The following is a 16,884-nucleotide window of genomic DNA, read 5'->3' as shown; positions in this document are numbered from 1 at the left end:
CAGCGAGGCCAGCACCAGGGAGCTCTGGGGCCATAGGCAGAAACATGCACTTATGCTACTGCACCTTCAAGCAATTGAATAAATGTTGTGGATCTATTTGAAGAACTGAGCTGGTTCATGTGTCCATGTGTTGGCGAGGGGGCACTGAGGTTTACTTTAGGGTCTCGTCATCCCTACTGGGGTAAGGCAGTTCTAAAAGGTCCTGGAACCACCTATCACTTCACACCATCCTTCTGTCATCCAAGTGAACTCCCTGGGAGGGAGGGAAGTGGATTACGCAGCACCAGAGCAAGAAGCGTAGAGAATCTGATACCCTCTGTGCCTGCGGGATGAGTAGGAGAGCACAGAGAAGTTTGAACAAGATTTCTCTTTCTAGGGAAATGTTACAGGGTAATCTCTGTGGCAATGTCACGCTGATCAACTTCCTGCAGTTCACAGCTCAAATATAGTGAGGCAGCTGGGAGACCAAACTTCCTCAGCTGCTAAATGGAAACAGTTCAGATTAAACAAAGAATTAAGGCATCTATTAATTGCACCCAGAAAAATCGTGGGTGACCGCCATGACCAATTTAGAAAATGTGTCCAGTTCCCCCTTCTGCTTCTGGAAGGCCCGGGCAGAGTGTCTGCTGTGGGACATGCTTGTTGTTCACAAGTATTTGACAAGTCACGTGCAGAAAGCGGATTTCATCCAAAAGGAGTGTGGAGTGTATTGGCCAAGAGCTGGGCATTTCAAGGAAGCATCCCTGCTCCTGTTGCTACAAACCTCTTTCAAGTTTTGTTTGACCTCCTGTGCTTCGGTCATGACAACCCCATGCAGCGCTATAGGATTGGGGAGGAGTGGCTGGGAAGCTGCCTGAAGGAAAAGGATCTTGGGGTGTTGGTCAACAGCAGGCTGCACATGAGTCAGCAGCATGCCCAGGTGGCCAAGAAGGCCAGCGGCATCCTGGCTTGTGTCAGGAATAGTGTGGCCAGCAGGAGTAGGGAGGTGATTGTGTCCCTGTACTCAGCACTAGTGAGGCCGCGCCTGGAGTACTGTGTTCAGTTTTGGGCCCCTCACTGCAAGAAGTACATTGAGGTGCTGGAGTGTGTCGAGAGAAGGGCAATGAGGTTGGTGAAGGGTCTAGACAACAAGTATTCTGAGGACTGGGTGAGGGAGCTGGGGTTCTTTAGTCTGGAGAAGAGGAGGCTGAGGGGGGATCTTATTGCTCAACTACAAACTGCCTGAAAGGAGGTTGTAGTAAGGTGGGTGTTGGTCTCTTCTCCCAGGTAACTAGCAATAGAATGAGAGGCAATGGCCTGAAGTTGCATCAGGGAAGGTTTAGATTGGATATTAGGAAAAATTTCTGTACTAAAAGATCTGTGAAGAAGTGGAATAGGCTGTCCAGGCAAGTGGTGGAGTCCCCATCCCTGGAGGTGTTCAAAAAATGTGTAGATGTGGCACTTCAGGATATGGTTTAGTAGGCATGGTGGTGCTGGGGTGATAGTTGGACTTGATGATCTTAGAGGTCTTTTCCAACTGATGATTCCATGATTCTAAGCACCTGGCCCCAGAACTGCTGCTTTTTGGGAGGAAAATTTACCACGGCAATGCCAGCTGGCAGGGGTGGCAGAGAGTGTGGGGAAGTGTCGTGTCCCCTCTGCCAAAGGACTCCCATGCCAGTCTAGTACAAGCCATGCAGGAGGTCCCTGTGGGATTGATGCAGCTTGACAGAGGTGGCAGCAGTAGTTGGGGCTGCATTTTGCTGGTGGCAGATTTTGAAAGCTGGTCTGAGAGGAAGGAGGCTGTGGTTTAAGCCAGATCCAACTGCCTCCACTGGAGCTGCACAGGATGTGCTGCTCCCACTCCCATCATGAGCAAAAAACTGGCAAAACCACTACAAACTGAAGGGCTGGAAGAACAGCCAGAGGATCTGCTGAGAAGAAGATGCAGCCATAAAACAGGAAATCAGAAAGCGCCAGCAATTCCCCGCAGTGACCCTCTATACGGGCTCCCTTGATGCATCCAAGAGCCCGTGACAGGGGGCCCCCTCTGAAGCTGCTACACCTGTGCTGCTTTGCCAGTGCTGCTCCCGCCAATCACCCTTCCACCCCTCTCCATGACCTCTTCCTCTGGGCCCCACTGAATATTCCCAGAAGCAGAGCTTGCAACTGTGACAGGCAACCTGGGGCCAAAATCTTGTTGTTATGAAAGCACAGCAAGATGTTTGCTATTTCTGAGCAACTCGGCCCCCACCAAACCTCACAGCATATATCTCCGGTGGTTTCTAAAGAGCACTCCCCAGAAACAATTATCCTATCTGTCCCCGTGTCTCATAAGATCAGGGCTGGTATTACTGCAGTAAAAATAGCAGAGCTCTTGCTCATGGTAAGGCCACCATCATATTCAGGCATGCAACGAGTTCCAGCAATCCCATACATTCACCCAAGGAGATGCCACCCTGATCCCAAAGGCAGAGTGTCAGGTCCACTTGCATGGTCTGGGGGGAAAGCACATCCAAGAGCAGTGTTCCCCTCCAGAGCTGAAAACCCGAGACTTGTTGGAGTCACCTGGACTTGTCCTGCATCACCTAGGACCGAGATCCTGCAATCAGTGTCAGGGGTCCATGGAAAGCAAGTGAGCAGAGAGGCTTTTGTGAGACAATACTGAGACTTTCTAGTACAAATCTGAGATTTCCATCTGACAAAATTGTACAGGTATGCTGATGGGAAAGGCTGGAAGTGTGAGTACTGGAAGCGAAAGAGGTAGTGTAGGAGGAGCCTGGAGTGCCTGACTGCCAGACTGGTACTAGGACTTCTCCAAGTGCTGCGTAGTGCTGATGGAAACAGCTAGAAGAAGGATATAGCCAGATCTGTGGAGATACCTCTGGCTTCTCTAGGAATGGGTCATGCCAAGGACAGGCGCAGAGAGGAGTAATCTAGAGCCCTCATTTGTAATATCAGAGCTTCATCTTGCATTACTGAGACAGCCTACATGTCTTCAGCACCAAAGCAACCAGCAGTTACTTGCAGTAAGGTCGAGCTCCCACAACAGAGTGTGGCGGTTTCTGTGCCCATCCCAGAGCTGTTTATCTGCTGGCAGTCCTACCTCCTCAGCAAGGCTCAGGCGGAGACAGCTCTTCAGAGGTGGCCAGCTTGTTTCCTGCCCTCCGCCGTTGTTTGATTTGCTCATTTGTTTGTTTGCTTTTTCTGAATGCTCTCCCTTAGGACCGGCTGGGAAATTGCAAATGCCACTTCTTTGATGGAAAATGTTGATTCATCAAAATCAGGACTTCTCGTAGGACCAGGCTGATTTTAGCAAGGCAGGATTCAAAGGGATAAAGGGACGCAGGAGGTTCAGGTGCCTGCTTTGCAGGCATCAGAGCAGAGATTTCATCCTGTGTGCCCGATTTCCCAAGACCGCATGCTACCCACCAGGCTCTGGGCTACCCCGGGATGGACTCGTCTCCTTCTGCTGAAAAAATCCAGGAGGTTTCAGTAAATGCAGTGGGAATTGTTTTGAAACCTTAAGATGGGGCAGGACCAAGCTCTCCTACCCAGCTCAAGACGCAGCCCGATATTTTCTTGGCAGGTTAGGATGCCAGGTGAGATAGGGATGTAGACACACTGAGGGCCCAGCTGGTGATTACCTAGGGCTGGAGCAGAAGAGAGAAAGAAAGGGACCATGATGGACATTCTCCACCATTCCCCTGCCTTTGTGCCTCCTGGGAAAAGGAGTCAGCAGGTCTCTTAGTGGAAAAGGGAAGAGGAGGGAGTGGTGACCAGCTAGGGTCAGGGAGGCAGGCATGGCCCCACATCTGCTTTGGAGCAGTCTGAGCTCTCTGCAGAGCACATGCAGCTGCCATTTGTCCCTTCCTCCCCAAAGCAAGAGCTGTCCTGGATGCGTGTGGCATACAGTGAGATATACTACTCTCGGGGAGGTACAGGAGAAAGTACTGCATCAATTTAAAAGCTGTAGAAAACCTTAAAAAAACAAAAGTCCTTATGAATACACTTTGCTTTCCAGAACTGAAAATAACATAAAGGGCCAGCTCTTCACTTTTTAAAAGCTGCAGCAAGGTGAGGACCAAAGGAGAACAAAGATATTTTTTCCCTTGTTTTCTGGGACTTCAAGGATGGAAGCCTGAAGGCAACCCTATGCACTTCCCACACCAGAGCACATAGCTCCTTGGCTTGCAAACGTGATGCTGTTGTCTTGCTGACCCTGCACTGTGGCAGGGTGGGCAGCTTTAGCTGCCTACCCCACCCAAACCTGAGGATGGGCAATGGTCTAGGGTATCCTTACCTGTGGTCCAAGATGGGATTTCTTTATAAAGTGCCCCTTAAACCCTAGTGCCCTTGCCCAGGCCATTCCCTCTCCCAGATGTGCTTGGGAGATTCCAGATCTTATGAATTCCTGCAGGAGAAGTGACTCAGGGACAGGGAATGCTGCATCCATTGACCTCCCTCCCCACTCCTCCTCCTGCCGGGTTTTGCATTGTGATCTTTGGGAAGCAAATGCATCCAGCCCCCTTTATTCTGACTCAGCAGTTGCTTTGAAGTGATTTTTGCGGTAGCGGTGGGGCATCATGCCCGGCTAAAATATCTTGGCTCTGCTACTCTCGCGACAAGCTTCCAAAGGTCTCATGCTAGCGGTGGAGGGCAATTTGAAGAGAATGCAAATAAAGGTTTCGGTTCATTCATGCTGCTTGAATAGAGAATTGAAAGCTGAGCCACAGAGGGGATTGCAAGACAAATTCTTTGGGCTGCTGAGTTGTTCACGCTGCCTAGAAAAGATAGGACCAAAGTTGCCCCTGCTTCCCGTATGCGTGAACCCTTACCCAACAGGGCTCCGCTACGGTTTTGAGGAAAGGGGAGCGATGCTCAAAGAAATGGGAATGGAGGGGAGCTGCTGTGGGGCCCTGACCATCAGGGTTCCCAGTGGCCGGGTGGTAGACCACATCTCCGGGCTGCTGGATGGGCTGCGCTACTCAGGCTTATCTGGAGAGGAAGGGAAGGCTGCCACTTTCCCGGAGCTAATCCGACTCTATTATTTCCCTTTCCGGGAAGCCACAGATACAAGAATGCTGTCTGTTACCCTGAGAACTCATAGATTCAATTTATATAGAAATAGACAGACAATACCCTGGGGTTTATTTTTTTAACCATCTTATCAGCTTTTTAGGAGATTTTAAACCTGCTTACAGCCTTTCTCCTTATCTGCAGCATGATTCCTTAATCATTGACTTGCAGCGATGACTTGAGTTGGAAAGCATGCGCTAAGCATATTCAGTGTTAACACCTCAAATTCCCTCTCATTTAGACTGACTTCCCCAAAGACACCTATTCTGAACAAAAAATATCCCTTCTTCCTTCTCCTTTCACTCTGGGCAGCAAGAAAGCTTTAGGTCAGGCTATAAATTGATCTGGAAAGTCATTGCCAGCACATTGTCTCTGGGTGAATTATTCCTGCATGCTGCAGGGAGGCAGGAGGCCAGTTTTTTCCAAGCCAAATGCCAGGCTGGCTCTCGCAATCCCCTCGGTCTTGTTGGGCAGAGCAGGCAGGAGCAGATTGGGGACAATAACGGGAAGCGAAACAAGCCCGTAGGAAAGCACAAGGGAATGATCCGAGCCTCGATCCTTTCCCTCCACTCCCAGCCAGCTTCAGAAGTGGCAGTGGGAGGTGTATGAACCATTTGGGCTCCCCTGACCTCTTTCTGTTGCTGAAAGAGCAAGCCAAAATACGGCGCTTTTTTTCTGCCTGGTAAATACCAGGATTTCCAGGATGCGCGTGGTTGCTCAGACTGAAATTTCCCATGAAATGTTTTCAGATTTTGGAAGGAAATGGATAACAGAAATAAATTTGGCTTTTGATTTCCAAGTTCTGGTCCTTTGAGCTTTGTAATGCTGGATGTTGGAGGTGAGGGTGTTTTACTGAACTGCCGACTTCGGAAATGTAACTTTTTGCCAGAAAATAATGGAGCTTCTCTTTTCTAATCAGAAAATGGAAAATCAAATGCAAACTACACCGCCCACCCTACACTGATGATAAACCATTCTGTAGAAGTTTCAGTGGAAAAAATTTCTATCCTTTTTTCCACTTCTCAGAAACCTTCTCCACTTTGGCGGCTGGGACCCAGCAGGGTCTTGCCCCTGCAGATGTGCCTGCTGGCAGATCTTGCACACCCAAGTTTCCAGCTTTTTCTACCTTGTATGGGAACATTTGGAGGGATTTTTAAAACTCTTCCCCAGCAAATGCTGTCTTGGCCCCTGGGGTTCCACTGATTTCAGTGGCAAGAGAGAAATCACAGTGAAACAGCTTGAGACCTGACCCATCCCTAGTAAAACCACACCCAGGGTGCAAACTGCAGCATGCTCCTCTTCCACTTTTGAAATTGCGTTTTCAGTCACTTTTTAAATGCCTGCAATCTAAAACTGGCCACATTTTTCCAAATGCGGACACCTTGTCCTGAAATGATGAATTTCAACCCCAAACGAGAAAAACTGATCCCACAAAATTCTGATGAAAGGCAGACAGGTTATTTTTCAGTCCTAGTCCCAGTGCAGGTGTTACAAGGCAGGGGTCCGAAGTGCCTCCCTGTGCACCCACTTTTGAGAAGCGCGGGTGCTTCTCAGCTGTGAGGAAGCGGTGGCGGGGAAGGGACAAGGTCGCCTGCCGGCTCATGCTGCCGGGGTGGGGAGGGGGCACCTGGCTCAGCGTGGCTTATGCCAAGGAGGTGGGAGGACTGCAAAGCTCTGAAGCCCCTCTTGGAAAGCGCTCCTCCAGCAGCTCCTTTGCTCCTGCAAGATTGCTGACCTCACCCCGGGGACGCTGAGCGGCACCAAGTACTGACGTCATGCCTGTTTTTCCTTTATGGTTTTGACTACAGAGCTCCGATGTCATTCTCAAGATGCTTGCCCTTCATCTTTACCCTGCAGAGCTGTTGCTTTGACTGCCCTGTTTCACTGTGCATCCCATTTAAGAACACAGGACCGGGAGCACCTTTCAAGCCATTCGCTTTGGCCCTTGCTAACCTCGCATCACTGTGCTTCTTCATCTCCAAAAAGGCTTTTTGCATCCCAATTTCTTCCTTTTGCCTCTGTGCAATTTTAGTTTCTGGAACCTTTCCTGAGGAATTCGTCCTCTCCTGTTGGGCTTCACAGTCCTCACAACCAGGAAAAGACCCTGAGGTTTCACATATCTGTTCAGAGCAAAGCAGTTATCCATGGCTCTGTTACCGATATAGAGCACCACAAAAATGCTGAGAATCTGTTAAAACCAGATTCCTGCGACGGCTTTCCCTTCTCCTGCAGTCCCAGCCGCTGCCAGGGGATGGAGCGCAGGGCAGCCCACAGCTGGATCCGGCACCCCTGCCTGCAGCTGCCTGGCAGCACTGTCTAGGGTAGGCCAAGGTGGCGTGGGCACCAGGGAACCCCCAAAATAGGGGGGGAAGATAAATAAATACAGATCATGCAAGGTGTTGGAGAACAACTGGCTGGGGATGTGATGCTGGAGTAAGGCTTTGCAACAAGGTCATGGGACCACTGGAGCTGGGTTAGCAAGGAGATGGCTGGAGGAATGCGAGCAAAGCGCCCATTGACCTACGGGCAGCTCCCAAGGGCGATGCCAGCCCTAGCTGACATGGCCACTGACCTGGAGTGATGCCGAGTTGGGTTGCTGTTGCTCTCACTCTGGTATTTGTTCAAAGGTGGTGTTCCTCCAAGAAGGATTTTGGCTGCATTTCTGAAACTCCAGGCTCTCAAAGCTGGGACCACCAGCCCAGCTCTCACACCCCGGGACACCCTCACCCCCAGTTCCCTTGCCACCCTGCAGCACACCTCTGTGCTGTATGTTCTGGGGAAACTCTACCTGCCCAGTGTTTCCTCTGGTGCAACATGTACCTATGGAGTGTTTTGGGTCAGATGCGTATGGGTTTTTGAGCCAGAAATCCCCTTTTGAGTAAACCTAGGTTTCAGCCCGCAATAACCTCCTGCCCCACAGACCCCGTCCTGTGCAACAGAACCCTGGGCTCTTCTTGCTCGCCCTGGCACTGAAGGACTGCCAGAGCGTAGATATATATCCCAAATATAAATATTAATGTCTCAAACAAAGTGAGGACGTCTCCCCACCCAGCGCCACCGCCGGGCCGGTGCTGGCCTCCTCGCTGCCGCCCGGCTCGCAAGACATTTCCCAAGGCCTTTCGCGGCACCGCCGTCCCCGTCCCGGGCCGCGACGCGGCTTTGGCCAGCTCTGCTGCTGCTGGGGGTGGCCGTGGCCCCGGCCGCGTCTCCCCGCCGCGGCGGAGGGCTGCGAAACGGCGCGGCAGCCAGCAGAGGGCGCGCTGCGGGCCGCAGGACCCGCCGGGAAGACGCGCCGTGCCTGGCCGGAGCGGGGGGCTCCGGGAACGCAGCTTCGCCCGGCTCAGCCGCCAGCCTGGTGATGCTCAGCCGCGAGGGGACGGGGGGATGGGTCTGCCGCTAACGCCCCTGGAGAGCTGGGGTACCGGGTGAGCCAGAGGTGAGGACCCCCACGGGGACACGCTCGAGCCTCTTAGACGTGGGTCGTTTTGCAGTGCCTGCTCCAAGATATCAAGTGAAATAGTCCCGTTAATTCAGTCCTGGCTATGGGCTCTTACAATTGCTTTCCAGCTGAAGTCGTTGCCGCAACCCAATTATTAAGGAATCACTCCCATAGGATTTTATTTCCAAAGCAATTTGTGCCTCCATCCCAACACCACCTCAGTCCCTCTGCCTCACTTCGGTGCCGGAGCCGGGAGGGTCTCGGTGGGCTGCGAGCTGTGGGAAGCTTGGGCTCAGCTCTGCCCACCAGCTGAGCATTTTAGGCAGAGCTTTGTTTGAATTTAGGCCAAACAGAGCAACACACAGCTAATTTGTGTTATTTTAGTGATTTAGAGACTTAACATCTGGTAATATCTATAACAGCCTCCTATCTTAGGAAAAGGGTCTAAATTATTCTCCATGAAATGCCTTAGTGGTGGGGGGACCTCTCCATTCACATACAATAATAGAAATATAATTAGTTACACAAATACCCATCAGCAAAGACTCGTGCCCAGTCCCCTCCTAACTGTGTGGATCCCCCAGGTTTTCAAATGAAGGCTTCTTAAGCGCAGATGGGCAATTTTGCAGTTCGTCTCTACGCAGATCAGTAACTAGAGAGAGTAATGTAAGTCAGTCAGGTGTCTCTGGGATTGAGTTAGGACAAGCCAGTGAGAGGATCCTGATGTGGATGAGATAAATACGTCATTAAATCACTTGCAGAGTGAGGTTACATAGGCAAAGTGTAGCGCTGAGTGTTAGGAAGATGTTGTGTATGGTGAGCACAACCACGGGCTGATTAACATCCCTTATGAAGCCTATTGCAAACTGGATAAAAGACAATGGACCACATTTTCACTGTTAAATACATCAGGGATGAAAGGGAGCTGGGGGAAGAAGCAGAAAAGAGCAGCAGGAATGGCCTGACCTGCCTGACACCTGCCTTGCTACCAGAGACCGAGGAAGCTCACCCTACTTATCTGAAAAAAGGTTGAGAGAGACTTCGTTGTGACTGAGACAGTGGGTGTGAGCAGAGTCCTCATGGTGCACAGCAGCCAAACGCCTTACGAAGTTTAGTGTCTGGAAGGTGACGTTAAGCCCATCTCGACTGGAGCGGTGTTTGGTGGGCAAGAGCCAAGCACTCAGTGGGACAGTTCATCTTCAGCAGAAGATCTGCATCACTTGAATCAATGGAAGAGGAAGCTTGTTCAATAGGACCTGGTTGCTCACCCCAGCGTCGGGTGCTTGCTCTGGGAGCAGCTGGGTACAATTCTCTGGCCACGGCACGTAGAAAATCCCCCTTTCTCCACTCAAAACCTGTGTTTAAGGCTTGCCATGTGCCTGATGCTCTTGTTGGTGCCTCAGACCCGTTGCCCCTCTTTCTGCTTCTTCCTATGGGAAGAAGGTGGGGGAGGCAGTGAGTATTTACACTGTACAAAGAGGGGATGTCGGAGCCACTGGGGAGTGATGCCGTTGCTGCAAGGGGCTCCTCTGCAGGGCAAAGCAATACATGGATGAGGGCAGAGCCATGGGCAGTGAAGATCTCTACTGGAAAACCACCTCGTTTTGCATACACCGCTACAGCTGAGACACGGCTGTGAACCCTGCCACCAGCCCAGGCAGCCTGCTGCTGTTACTGTTCCCTTCCCAAAGCCAGGATCAAATGAGGAGAATAAATCCCTGGGAAAGAAAAGTTCCTTCCTCCCTGCACTTGCTCCCCAATTAATCTTCCTTCCGGCTCAAGAGAAATCTCACGCAGCTGTGCAGCAGAAGACTCTCTCTGCCTCACTATGTCGTGTGCTGTTAGCTGGTCCCAGCTTTTAGCTGGTGATGCCTTGACTCAAAACAACCCGGTATTTCCAGTTTATAGCTACTCAAAATAAAATCTGAGAGGAGAGCCAACACTTGCTTGTGATGTGGGTGACTCTTTCAAAACCTGAGCCTGTCTCACTCACTCCAAAATGGGACTGGGAGGCCTTCAGGAAGATGGGATGACAAAAGCTGCCACGGGTTTAGTGAAGGAACAGGGAAAAAAAAGAATCGGCGCAAAATAGCTCAAGCAGTGATCTGTTTAGACTTTTGTTATGGTTAGCTCCAAACCAGCAAGCACAACCAAGCTGTCAGCAAACCCATTTTAGATATGAGCAGCCCTTTACAATCAGTCTTAGTCTGTAATATCCTCCACATTGCTAATACAAATTCCTGTTTTGACAACAACTGATGCCTGGTGCGGGAGTGGGAGAAGACTTCATCCCCCAAGATGGTGGGAGATCTGGGGTCTGCCTTTCCCCTTGGCTACCACACCATGCCTCTGCAACAAAACCTGTGCTGCAAATCATTTTGTCTGGCTGGTTCTGGTCACCAAAGCGCATATCCTCTGGGCAGCCCAGCAGAGATGTGGGCACCAACACACTTGAGCACTCACCAGGGCACAGCAAGGTTCAACGCACCAGTGAAGTGCTGACAGTCCACGGCCCGAGGTGTCTGGTCGGAGTGGCTCTTGCAGCCTCATGTCGGTGTCCTCCACCTGCCAGCCCACATCTGTGGGAGTCCCCAAGCCCGGGGCAGCTGGCTTTGGGATGCAGGGATGCTGCTGCCTGCAAGGGAGCTCCATCCTCCCTTTGGGCTTAAGAGCTCGCAATGCTCTTGCCCCTAGCAGATGGTCTTTTAAAAGTATTACGAGATCAATCCTGGTGCTGGAAACTGGTGGGCAGAGAGAGAGATAGGTCACAGGGGCTAACATGTTTGGTAACCAGAGGCCAGGTACTAGTGGCAGGGAGAAGAGCAGCCCACAAGGTGGGAAACACTGCCAAAAACCTCCAAGCACGGTGAAAATCACTTCTTCTGCCCCAGCCTTCTGTAGTTGCAATCATGCAAATCATGCAGCCCACCTACAAATTAGCCCCTGGCTCCTACCTCCCCATCAATTACCCATCAGCCAGGGCAGACCGTCCAAAGAAATTAGTGAAGCTCAAGGGCTGGTTTCCCACTTTATTGCAGGGATCTGGGGCTGTTTGCTCTCCCAAGACGTGAACCTGGCTCCGGCTACTACTATCCTGGCAGAATCATGCTCAGAAAAGCATGCTTAGTTTAAAAGCCAAGTGCCAACATACCAAGCCAGTTATTTAGACTAAATGAAAGGTTTTCAGAAAAATAATCAGTCTGACTTAAAATCCACCCCCCTTCAACAGGAGATTGCTCCCTGTCTGGTTGCCTCCCGAAGGTGGGAGCAAAGGCTTCACAGTGAGTCATCTTTTACTTTGTATACCCCGACAGTGCTATTACTGCTTTCATGTGGGTCTCCAGGAACAGCAAGGGCGGCGGTGGGTGGGAGTAAGCATCCGTGAAACAGGCCTCAGCCACCAGAAGGGTTTCGTGCCCCTGATTCCATTGCTGGGGGCGGGGGGATGGGGACCAGTGAGGCATCCCCAGAAATGCTGCCTTCCCCAAGATGGTCTGGCTTGGGGCAGGACCTGCTGCCCTACAGGAGTGGGGGCTCCACAAGGGATTGGGATGGCAGATCTTGAAATACCCCAGTGACACAGGCAAATATGAGATGATGCTCGTGTAAGTTAATTAGGGAGTGAGGGCAGTACTCAGTGTGCCCAAATGAGCCTGAAGCCCCTGGGCTGACTCACTGGAAATAGCAAGGTTCACCCAGAAAGGGATGCCGAAGCAGCTTGTAAGAAACAGCAGTTGCAGGTACTCATCGCCTCCAATGACGGGAGCCCTGGAGGGGGACCCAGCAGGTCTGGCCTGAAATAATTCCCCAGCTCCAACACTAAGGTTTCTTGGAGAAAAAGCAACTTTCCTCTAAAAGTTCCATTTTAGGGGATGCCTGCTATCCATTGCTAGATTTTTCTCTCTCCTGATATCACATGCGGAGACAAAGGAATTCATTCTATCTCTGGAAAACATCTTTTTCTTTTTTTTTCTCTTTGGATTAGTTTAGTGGAGAAGAGGTTGTTCCAGTCTGGCACCTCTTGTGGTTACTGTTCTTGTTTTGACTAAAAAACATCCGTGTGATCTGTACATATTTGAAATGGTTGCCTTTAATGCAAAAAAATCTAAACAGAAATCTATGCAACTTACTTCCAGGCGAAAAAAAAAAATATTCTTCTGTATGAAGGTCTACCTGGTGGACTGAGATGGCTCAGCAAGAGACCCACCTGGAAAACATAAACGGAGGAATGGCAGGCAGATCTGAACCAGGGATGCAATTTCCATTGCTATAATTACATTTGATAACCATTAATCACATCCAGGTATTTGCATTGCTACAGAGGCTCACAGTAGCCACCTTTCATAATTAGAGATGTCCTAAACTGGGGTCTGCTGAAGTCGAGAGCTTTACTTCCACTCATTTTTGTGTTGTCCCATCAAATATTTGTTCACATGGGTGTTTTAAAACTACTCTCTCGCTGTGACAGCGTGAGCAGTGTGTCCTTGCACTCTGCTGATATAAAGGCAAAGGCTCCATTGCAGGGTGCAGGAGGGCCATGCGTTGCACAGAAGCAATGGCACAGGGATGGAGGAGCCAGCTTCAGCTCATACGGATCAAGGCATTAGGGAGTTGATCATAGGGGCTGCATCCCACGAGCTTCACCAGGAGAAAACTCACCGAGGGTTAGAAGCCCAGCGCCACAGGAGGCGGCTGACAGTGCATATATCCACGTATGGATTACGCAGGGAAAGGTTTGTGGGAGGTCTCACTTGGCCGTAGTGATATCTTGCCTTGCAGTTTTCTTTAAACTGTGGGGAAGTTGGATTAGGTGAGGAATTCCACAATTTCTTAGCTTTTCAAATAACATGTCTGCGATATCACCCAGTCTGACTCGCGCTCCCACCTGCCTTGGGAATTCGGTTAACCCTTTGCCTGTTGACTTCAGGACTTGCACCAGGGCTTCACGGAGGGCCTTTTTGGAGCCTGTAATCTTCAGCTGATGAAGAGACGGGGATTCAGAAATAGAGGGTAGCATCTGAATCACCTGCCATTTGGCTCTACCTACTTAGCCAGGCACTCGCTTCCCCCTCAGCACAAAAATACATGTGTGCACACACACGCACGCCTGCACGTGCTACGCAAGCGTACCACCTGCTGCTTTGAAAAGCTAGAGGCGTATTTTTTTGGTGGGGGTTACCTTCCTAGTAATTAGTAATTAGCTTAGCACTCCCAAGGGTCCTACCCTGTGAGGTCTCCTGCTCCAGTAGTGCTGGGTTCTCTACAAAACCCTTGCTTCTCCCACCAGAGCCTTTCTGGAGCACAACTGGCACCATAAAAAACCTTCCCCCTCATCACACAGGATTGCATTATACCTTTTTTCTCTGTGAATCTACTTGGAGATGCCAATCCCACCTATACACCTGTCCTTGAAGGTTAAATGGCCAAAAGGAGACAGCAGAGATGAGGCTTTCATGGGTGCGTGGTCCCAGGTAAAGCCATTCTCTGGAAGCCCAAAGACATCCCCTTGCACTCTCCCCCATCCCTCCGCCCACTGTCCCCGTGTGAGAGACCCTGGGAGCCTCCTGCCAGGACCAGCGGGTGACATCCCCAAGCCCACCCTGGCTGGGACATGGCTCGGGGCACAATCCCCATCTTGGCTGCCTCCGCCCTGCCAGCGCCGCGCCACACTATCGCCGCACTCGGTGGATTTTTCAGCAGCAGAGTATAAACATTTCTAGTGAAGTGCACTTAGCGTAAGTTGCTTTGCCAAGTGCTGTTGCCTCCCTTCCTTCGTTATGATTATGAAAGAGTGTTTTGCTTAAGTGAGAAAACAAATTGCCCACACCTCCTACCTCCTCGTAGGCATCCACCACCCGCAGCAAGGGCAGCATGGTCTAGAGGAGATGCTGGCAGCACAGGTGGGCACAGAGTGTCCCTGTGTCACCTGCTTCAGGAATGGGAACACGGGGAGTGTGTAAGCTGTGGGGGACCTTATTGCAAAGTCCCATACACCTGCTGCCAGCCATAGGTATCGAAAGTCCCAGTCTCTAAGGGAACGAGGCAACGAGGGACAGATTTATTCCTGCCCCAAGCTGATGGACGGGGATGCAAACCAGAGGGAAATTAGGTGACTTGCCCAAGGAGATGTGTGGATGCAGTGGTGGAGGAAGGCTGCACTCAGGGCGTAGGAGCCCTGTTGTGAGCCCTGTGCTGCCTTTTCTCCCTACTTCCACAGCCGCCTGCCCATGGCACCCCAGCTCCACGTCCTCCTTTGGGGTCTTCACTCCTCAGCTCGGACCTGAGGGCACCGGTGGCTGGGCCCAGCAGCTCATTTATCCTGCCCAAAAAAGCACCTGGCCTTAAGAAGTGATAGGGTGGCCCCACCCGGGCTGGCAAGCAGAGGGGGGGGGAGGGGGGGGTGTTCCCTGATAAGGGGTGAAGCCATGGCCTGGGGAAGATGCTGCCACCCAACCCTCTGCCTAAAGACAATGAGAGCTGCGAACAAAGACCCGCACTGAAGCACAGCAGCAATGCAAAAAGAAAAAAAAAAACAACAGAGGAAGAAACGCCTGAAAGATACATAGCTGGGATTCCTGAACCCCTCAGAGGTATTCGGGCTTAGCCAACAGGCTCAGGGTTTTTTTTTCAAAGCCATTAATTACACAACAGAGACATATCTTCACCACTCCACCTCTCCCTGGCAAATAAGGGCCCCGCAAATATTCCCTAAAACGCATCACCTTCTGCACTCAGTGCCATCGCTTCTCTCCAAGCACTCTGAAAAATAACCCATCACAGGGTGTTATTTCCAGCTGGCTCTTGTCTCTGATTTTCTGCAGAGTATTGAACGGGCACTCAAATCTTGTGCTTCCAAAGGGCACATCTGAAATACATGAGTTGCATCAGTAGCGAATGCCGGAGGACATGGCAGAGGGTTGGGAATACTGCCCCGCTCACCTGGGCAGCTTTGCTGAGCAAGCTGACTGCATGATGAGGCCAAAGGGAAGCTCTCCAATAAGCTTCACCAAGGAAAAATCAGTGTAAGGGCTGCATCCACCTCCAGCACAGCCCACCGCGGGCGTTGCCACCAGCCACTCTGTGATGGCTGCTCTGTTGAAGCTGCTGGAGGGGACCTCAGCAACAATTGCTGTGTATTTTTTTGAGGAAGAAGAATTTATTAAGGGCTTGCCTGCTCTCCCTCATGAATCCAGCAACACTCAGCCAGACTGACCAGTTCATACTGATGCTCCCGGGAGCAGGATAACACATTTTTAAGGGTGAATCCTGAGTTTTCCAAGTGAGGGCAGAGCGAAGCGGTGTGTGTGAGGGTGCTGTGCTGGGGGTGGTGAGACACAGACACCCTTAGAGGGCACGGCGTGCTCCTGCTCGAGGGTGGGCTACGTCCCTGCAGCCCATCTTCCTGCTGCTCATCTCCTCCCCAGGGGGACACGAGGATGCCCGCTACTAGTGCTGACTTCCCAGAGCATCCTCATCTGGCCGTCCCTGCAGGTACAAAGCGATGGGGCACAATCCTCACACCAAAGAGTCCAAAAAGTCCAAAAGGTTTCCCACCACCTCCCACAATGCATTTCATTAGCAAGCTGTTTTCACTCAGCATTTTCTCCATAGACAGACCGATATTATACACAATACTATAAACAGCCATCTTCATCCCCTGGTGCTTGGAAGAACTAACCGTACCTGCTGGAGCTTCTAGTGTTCCTTAAACCAGCTTGGACCTCTTCTTCTCCATGACATTCCAGTGAGTATTTTCATGGAAATGCTTAAAAAAAAAATAAATAAGGAAAACAGGAAATGGTGATGTGCTTAGCTGTTAATATAGGCACAGACTCATCTTCTTTCTCTGCTACTGTATTTGTTGCACATTTTTGATGCAAATAATCAGACAAAACTTGAAGCCTTCCAGGCTCCCTCTGCAATGAAAAGAAGCTGGGGAGAGGGCAGGCATTTCTCCTTATCTGCCCTATTCCACCCTTCTGGGAAATCCCATTTGGGAAGTGTTAGCTAAGCTAGAGTCTGCTTTGTAAAGCAGGGATGACCATGAGATGTTTGCTGTTCCACAGATGGTGGGGTGAAAGAAGACACTTCTCTCCCTTTCTGTGATCATCTGACCCTGGGACCCTTTGGCCTCCTTCTTTTGGGCCATGTTGCAGATGGCATCCCAACAAGCAGACCCACTGACTTTCACTTGCTGAATGTCGTTTTTCAATTCCTATCTCGCACTCAGCCACCACAACATCTCCCTACCCCGCATCCTCCTTCCCGGGGCCTCTTGAGCCGAGCAACGCTGCTCAGGTTGGAGCTTTTCTCTAATTACTGGGGACATTGAATTTCAAAAGATGCTACAGGAATACTAAGACTGTCCAGCCCACAGAAAATGCGTA

This window comes from Opisthocomus hoazin, chromosome 7 (genome assembly GCF_030867145.1).
Source record: "Opisthocomus hoazin isolate bOpiHoa1 chromosome 7, bOpiHoa1.hap1, whole genome shotgun sequence".
Taxonomy (NCBI): Eukaryota; Metazoa; Chordata; class Aves; order Opisthocomiformes; family Opisthocomidae; genus Opisthocomus; species Opisthocomus hoazin.
This window is presented reverse-complemented; position numbering follows the sequence as displayed.